This window comes from Tamandua tetradactyla, chromosome 8, assembly GCF_023851605.1.
Source record: "Tamandua tetradactyla isolate mTamTet1 chromosome 8, mTamTet1.pri, whole genome shotgun sequence".
In the NCBI taxonomy this organism is placed as follows: Eukaryota; Metazoa; Chordata; class Mammalia; order Pilosa; family Myrmecophagidae; genus Tamandua; species Tamandua tetradactyla.
The window spans coordinates 78,928,286-78,936,682 of record NC_135334.1 but is presented as its reverse complement, the minus strand read 5'-3'; the positions used below and the strand labels follow the sequence as shown (position 1 = coordinate 78,936,682).

At 35.5% G+C, this 8,397-nt stretch overlaps 1 pseudogene; it reads left to right on the top strand.

Moving 5' to 3' along the window:
- Positions 1 to 2,354: 2,354 nt before the first annotated feature.
- Positions 2,355 to 3,678, top strand: LOC143643594 (COP9 signalosome complex subunit 2 pseudogene; annotated as a pseudogene).
- Positions 3,679 to 8,397: the final 4,719 nt, after the last annotated feature.

Here is an 8,397-nt window from a genome sequence, read left to right as displayed (position 1 = left end):
AGAGGAGCCCTTATGCTTGAGCTTTGTGACTTTAAATTGTTAAATTATCCAGTTCCTTCCTTGAAGTAAGCAGAGATAGTGATACAGCAGACAGGCTTGAAAATTGGTCTCTAACTCTATTCCACTACTTCAGCATTCATTATTTGGAGGAACACTAGCTCTTTCATAGTATAAGAAGGGATGGCTACAAATAATTCTGATACAGTGGTGCATCTTGTGAGAGATTTGGTCAAACACCCATTTTTAACCCTCAATATTTATGATTCAGTGGCCACCAACCCTTTCGCTGCCAGTGCCCAAGGGCTTGAGGTCACATCTTGTAGCTAACATAACAGGACTGACAAAGTGCCATGAACCACCACCACATACTATCAACCGAATGGATGACCTATGTTGAGCAAAGGTAGTCAGAAACAAAATAGTATGGTGGTTCAATTCCATTTATATGGAAAAGATACTAGAATATTTAAAACTAAATTACATCATTTAGAAATGAATGCAAATGATAAAAGTATATGAATACCAAGCATGTACTGACAAAGAACATTAGAGTAGTGGTCATTGTCTAGGGGAGAGGATGAAACGGATGTAAGTGGAGTAGCCAACCATGAAAATCTTCTTGACCAGTATGGTGGTTACATGGATGTTGACAATGTATCGAGCTTTGGGCACTACTTTGCACATGTGTTGTATTATACTTAGATAAAATGTTGAAGATTTAAAATGAAAGAAATGACATAGGAGAAAATATAGGAGATGATTTTCTAAATGATATTAGAAGAGAAAAATTGATTATAAACCTCAGATGAATTTGATAATTATTAAAGGAGAGAAAAGATTGAGGAATTTCACTCTTTAAAAAAATTCCTTATTATCAAAATGGGGACATAATGATGTGTGGAATTTTGTTCCTCCTCAAGAGCAGCAAACAAATAGTCAGAAACAGTACAGAACAATTTCTGAGGGAACACCAGTGACTGGAGACACAGTGTACACCAGCCTGGGCCAGGTGGACAAGCTGGGACCCACACAGAACTCTAAGTTTCCCAAGCTGTGGAGGCCAGCACCCTTCCCCCATTGGAATGGCAGGTTGGTTCCCGAAGGGGAAAGGAAATAGAATTAACTAGCTGCAAGGGCTTAGCTCAACCAAGATCCAATTGCAGAATTAAATTCTCATTAGTGAAAATAGGCCCCCAGTGCAGATAAAACTGGAATAAGCACTAAAGGTGCTAGGAGTTTTTGTCCCAGAAGAGAGGGGTGGGGCTGACAGAAAAAAAATACCAGAATCTTTTTAAGTTGGACAGCACCAAGTACTGTTAAAGAACTGGCCCTCAAGATAAGGGGACACATAGAGCCTGGAGAAAGGTAAAGCTGCATAACAACTTAAGCTCTTGACTGAAAAACCTGAGGAGCAGGGGTAAGTTAATGAAAGGCTTTTTTTCTTTTTTCTACTACTTAACAGCTCATTAGATAGAACTGGAAGCACTCTCAGGCTCCAGCACTGCCCCAGACAAGGGTGGAATTAAGCTGGTCTGAGAGACAAAGTAGTCAGATGAAAGGAGCTAATTCTCTAAAGGGTTTATCTTCCTCAAGAGAAAGGTGGGGCCCAGCTCAAGTCGAATCACATTTCAAAGAATTCAGGCACCAGGGACTGGAAAACTGAAGCAATTAAAGCCATCATACAACCTCACCTCTGTCTCAACCACCCCTCAACAGGAAGATTCTGCTGAAATCAAAGGCACCACATGAATTTAAGCTGTTGGGAAGCAATGGGGAGATAAGCACCACATGCTAGGCAGGATAGGAGAAGCACAGATTCTAGAGCCTTCAAAGGAAATTCTGACAAACTGCTGGGTTTCACACACAGGAAATACTGATGCTGGCTACCCTTTGCTCCTGAGATGTGGGCCTGTATTATCTGGGAAAATTTGACTAGGGTCTATAATATCTGAGGAGAGCCTACTAAAATAGAAAAAAGGCTCCCTGCAAGCAGGACAAGAAACAGAAAAATAAGAACTGAAAAATTCTGATCAGTTAAACAACCTATGTTACATGTCTAGAATAAGTTGAAGTGAACGTCAAAGAACAGACAGAGAACAAAGGCACTCAGCAATAAATTTCTAGGAAAAAGAGTGAAAACAACCTTCAGAACAAACCAATTAAGGAAATCAAATACTTAGACAACTAGGAAAAAATAATAAATCATATTAGGAAAATTGAAGATTGGCTCAGTCAAAGGAACAAACCAACACTTAAAATGAGATACAGAAGTTGAAACAACTAATTCAGGATGCTTGAACAGACATGAAAACTCTCATTAAAAATCAAATCATACCTCCCTCCTCCTGGCCAAGATGTCTGACATGGAGAATGATTTCATGTGCAATAAGGAGGAGAACTATGATCTGGAATATCCTGAAGATAGTAACTCTGAACCAAATGTGGATTTTGAAAATCAGTATTATAATTTCAAAGATTGAAAGAAGATTACCCAAAAGTAGCATTAAGTAGTTTACAAAAGATTTTGGAACTTGAAGGTGAAAAAGAAAAATGGAGATTTAAAGCACTGAAACAAATGATTAAGATTAACTTTAAGTTAACAAACTTTCCAGAAGTGATAAACAGATATAGACAACTATTGACTTATATCCAGCGTTCAGTCACAAGAAATTATTCTGAAAAGTCCATTAATTCTATTCTTGATTATATCTCCACTTCTAAACAGATGAATTTACTGCAGGAATTCTCTGAAACAACACTGGAAGATTTGAAAGTGCTAAGAATGATAGACTGGTTCAAGACAAACACAAAACTTGGGAAATTATATTTAGAATCAGAGGAATATGGAAAACTTCAAAAAATTTTATGGCAATTATATCAATCTCGCTAGACTCATGATGGTGAAGATGATCTGAAAAAAAGGTACACAGTTATTAGAAGTATATGCTTTGGAAATTCGAATGTAGACAGCACAGAAAAATAACAGAAAACTTAAAGCACTCTGAGCAGTCACTTCACATTGAGTCTGCTATCCCTCATCCACTGATCATGGGAGTCATCAGAGGATGTGGTGGTAAAATACACTTGAGAAAAGGTGATTTTGAAAAGGCACACAGAAATTTTTTTGAAGCATTCAAGAAATATGATGAATTAGGGAATCCTAGATGAACTACTTGCTTAAAATATTTGGTTTTAACAAATATGCTAATGAAATTGGGAATAAATCGATTTGACTCATAGGCCAAGCCACACAAAAATGATCTGGAACTTCTAGCAATGACAAATTTAGTAAGCGCCTCCCAGAATAATGATATCACTGAATTTGAAAAGATTCTGAAAACAAACCATAGCAACATCATGGATGATCCCTTCATAAGGGAACTTATTGAAGGGCTTTTGCAAAACATCAGAAAATAAGTGCTCATAAAATTAATTAAACCTTACACAAGAATACATATTCCTTTCATTTCTAAGGAGTTTAACATAAATGTTGCTGACGTGGAAAGCTTGCTGTTGTAGTGCATACTAGATAACATTATTCATGGCCGAATTGATCAATTCAACTAACAACTTGAATTGGTTCATCAGAAGAGGAGTGGTGCATAATACATTGCTCTAGATAAATGGACCAACCAATTAATTTCTCTCAACCAGGTTGTAGTCAGTAAACTGGCTTAACAGAGAACAAGCTTTTACAGATGTACTTAAGGCAAAGTGCAGATATGTAATCCTTAAAAGAACTGGGAATGGCAAAATGACTGTTAATGAAGTTATGGCAGAAGTGCTTTTTTGATCAACTGGTTTTGCTGCTACATTTTCCCCAAGAAAAACAGCTTTAATCTCCAGAAGGAAACCAAAATGCCATAGGATTTATGCTGTATTGACATCTTGCCTTAAACTTACAACATCATAGTAATTTGTCATGGGCAACATGACCAGAGAGATTTTTGTCATGATTTTAAATACACTGACACCCTACTGTTGGTTAAAATTAAACATTTTTTTGCCTGCAGAAAGTCTCACAAATAACCTGCAATAACTTGAAATGCTTATCTTTTTGAACACTTCCTTTTTTCATGTGTAAACTAAGATGTTTGCTGCATTTTGCAAAATGTCAATTCTCCAAAAATGTGTCTGGATATTTCTGTACCTGCAGTGTAGTAAAGGTTTAGATAAAACCCCTTAATTATAGTGGCATACTGTCACTTAGATTTTAAGCACCAAATTAAACAGTGCAGCTCAGAAAAAAAATCAAATCAACTATTTGAGGGAGGATATGAAGAAGACACTGGGTGAACAAAAAGAACTTGAAAGTTTGAAAAAACAAATCACAGAACTTAAAAGAATGAAAGATATGATAGAAGAGATGAAAAAATAATGGGACCATACAACAATAGATTTGAAGAGACAGAAGAAAGGATTAGAGAACTAGAGTACTGGACATCTGAAATCCAACACACAAAAGGAAATATAGGGAAAAGAATGGACAAATATGAGCAGTGTCTCAGGGAATTGAATAACAACATGAAGCACATGAATATACATGTTGTGGGTGTCCCAGAAGGAGAATATAAAGGAAAATGACTAATCAAGGATATACTCACTGAAAATTTCCTATCTCTTATGAAAGACATAAAATTATTCAAGAAGTGCAGCAGACCTCAAACAGAATAGATCCAAATAGATACAACTTCAAGACAATTACTAATCAGATTGCCAAATGTCAAAGAGAAAGAGAATCTTGAAAGCAGCAAGAGAAAAGCAATCCATCACATACAAGGGAAGCCCAATAAGACTACATGTGGATTTCTCAGTAGAAACCATGGAGGTGATAAGGCAGTGGTATAATGTATTTAAGATTCTAAAAGAAAAATATTGCTAACCAAGTATTCTATAACCAGCAAAAATGTCCTTCAAAAATGAGGGGGAAATTAAAATATTTTCAGATATATAATCATTGAGAGAATTTGTGATTAAGAGACTGACTCTGCCAAAAATACTAAAGGGAGTACTACAGAGAGATGGGAAAAGGCAGGAGAGAGAGGACTGGAGAAGAGTATAGAAATGAAGACTATCAGTAATGGTAAAAAGAGAAAAAAATCAGTTATGACATGTAAAATCCAAAAGACAATATGGTGGTAGTTGGAAGTTCTGCCTTTATAACGATAACATTAAATGTTAATGGATTAAACTCCCCAATCAAAAAACATAGACTAGCAAAATGGTTTTAAAAACAGGACCCATCTATATGCTGTCTACAGGAGACTCATTTTAGAGCCAAGGACAAAATAGTCTGAAAGTGAAAGGTTTGGAAAAAATATTTCTTGCAAACAACAAGTAAAAAAGAGCAGGAGTAGCTATATTAATATCTGACAAATTAGACTTCAAGTGTTTTTACAATTATAAAGACAAAGAAGAACACTATGTATTAATAAAAGAAAAGAAACAATTAAACAAGAGGACATAGCAATTATAAATATTTATGTACCAAGCCAGAGTGCTCCAAAGTACATGAAGCAAACGGTGACAACACTGAAAGGAGAAATAGATTCCTCTACCATAATAACTAGAGACTTCAATTCCCTGCTCTCATCAATGCATAGAACATCTAGACAGAGGATCAATAAGGAAATAAAGAATTTGAATAATGTGACATGTGAACTAGACTTAACAGACATTTACAGAACATTAGACCCCACAATAAAAGGATATGCATTTTTCTCAAGTGCTCATTGATCATTCTCAAGAATAGACCATATGCTAGGTCACAAAGCAAGTCTCAATAAATTTTAAAGGACTGAAATCATACAAAATACTTTCTCAGATCATAATGGAATGAAATTGGAAATCAATAACAGGCCAAGGGCCAAAAAATGCATGGATATATGGAGGCTAAACAACACACTCTTCAACAGGCAGTGGGTCAAGGATGAATTTACAAGAGAAAATGGTAAATATCTCAAGGCAAATGAAAATGGAAACACAACATATCAAAATTTATGGGATGCTGCAAAGGCAGTGCTAAATGGAAATTTTATTGCCTTAAATGTCTATATTAAAAAAGAAAAAATAACTAAAATTGAGGAATTAACTGTTCACTTGGAAGAACAAGAGAAAGAAGGGAAAACTAACCAAAAGTAAACAAAAGGAAAGAAATGATTAAAGCAGAAGTAAATGAAATTGAGAAAATGAAAACAATTGAGAAAATCAGCAAACCCAGAAGTTGGTTCTATGAGAAAATCAATAAAACTGACACTTTTAGTTAGGTTGACAAAAAAAAGAGAGAGAGAGAGGATGCAAACAAAGAAAATCAGAAATGGAAGAGGAGACATAACCAATGGTTCCACAGAAATAAAGGAGGTAATGTGAGGATACTATGAGCAACTAAATGCTAATAAACTAGACAACTTAGATGAAATGGAAAAATTCCTGGAAAAGCATGAACAACCAACATTTACTCAAGAAGAAATAGATGACCTCAACGAACCAGTCACAATAAAGACATTGAATCAGACAAGAATCTCTCAAAAGAGAAAAATCCAGGACCAGATGTCTTCACATGTAAATTCTACCAAACATTCAAGAAAGAATTAGTGCTATTTCTGCTCAAACTCTTCAAAACAACTGAAGAGGAGAGAAAGCTGTCTAACTCATTCTATGAAGCCAACATCACCCTTATTACAAAGGCAGAAAAAATACAAAAAATAAAGAAAATTACAGACCAATCTCTCAAATGAATATAGATATAAAATCCTCAACAACATATTTACAACTGCAATCTAGCAGCACATTAAAAGAATTACACACCATGACCAAATGGGATTTATTCCAGATAATTAAAGATACTCAACATAAGGAAATCAATTAATGTAATACACTGTGTCAACAAATCAAAGCAGAAAAAACACATGACCATCTCAATTGATGCAGAAAAGGCATTTGAAAGAATTCAACATCCTTTCTTAATGAAAACTTCAAAGGTTAGGCATAGAAGTGAACTTTCTCAACATGATAAAGGGAATATATAAAACACCCAGAGCTAACATCATCTTCAATGGAAGAAGACTGAAGCTTTTCCTCTAAGATCAGAAACAAGACAAGAATGTCCACTGTCACAGTTATTACTCAACATTGTGTTGGAAGCTCTATCCACACTAATTAGAAAACAAAAAGAAATAAAAGGCATCCAAATTCAAAAGCAATAAGTAAAACTCTCACTATTTGTAGATGATATGATACTATATGTCAGAAACCCTGAAAATTCTACAGTAAATCTACTAGAACTAATAAATGAGTACATCAAAGTGGCAGGGTTCAAGATCAACACCCAAAAATCAGTAATGTTTCTATACACTTGCAATGAGCAATCTGAGGAAGAAAACAAAACAAAACAAAATCCATTTACAACAGCAGCCAAAAGAATAAAATATTTAGGAATAAATTTAACTAAGGATACAAAAGATGTATACACAGAAAATATAAGAAATTACTAAAAGATTCATTTCTCCAGAACCTTGAGAAATAAATTCATGAGAGTAGCTCCATCATCCCTGAAGAGCTCTGTAGTCACCCTTCTCTAAAGATCAGATATTTTTGTGGGAATATTGTCACTTAGCTGGAATCCTTAAACACAATGGGGATGATCAGATCCTGAGTTGGCAGAAGCAATGTGACAACAGTTAATTACCAAAGACAAGGTGGGCATGGCCACCATAATAGACAGAGGATTCAAAGCAGCAGCTAAAATAATCTCACTTGCAGAGACTTGTGGCATTGGCTAGTAGATCATGGGGTACCTAGAAGTAAAATAGATGGGCAGGGTTTGAGTTTGCAAGCTACCAGAATGCAATATACCAGAAACAGAATGGGTTTTGCAAGGGGTAATAGATTAAGTTGCAAGTTTATGGTTCTAAGGCCATGAAAATATCCAAATTAAAGCATCTATAAAAATGTCCAAATTAAGGCAACAACGAGAAGTGACCTTCACTCAGTAAAGACCAATGAAGTTCAGGGTTTCTCTCTCAACTGGAGAGATGCATTACAAACATGGTAACAATCATGTTTCCTGGGGCTCCCTAGGGGAATATTCCTTCTTCAGATCCAAAGGTCTCTGTCTGCATGAGCTCTATGGTTCTTGTGGCTCTGAAGCTTTTTCCAAGATACTTCCTCTTGTAAGGGATTCCAGTAAACTAATCAAGACCCACCTGAAATGGGTGGAGTCAAATCTCCTTCTAATCAAAGGTTAATCCCACAATTGGGTGCGTCACATCTTCAAGGAGATAATCTAATGAATCTCCCAATCTACAGAGATGAATAGGGATTAAAAGAAATGGCTGTTTCCACAAAATGTATCAGGATGAAAATATGGCTTTTCTAGGGTACATAATCCTTTCAAAC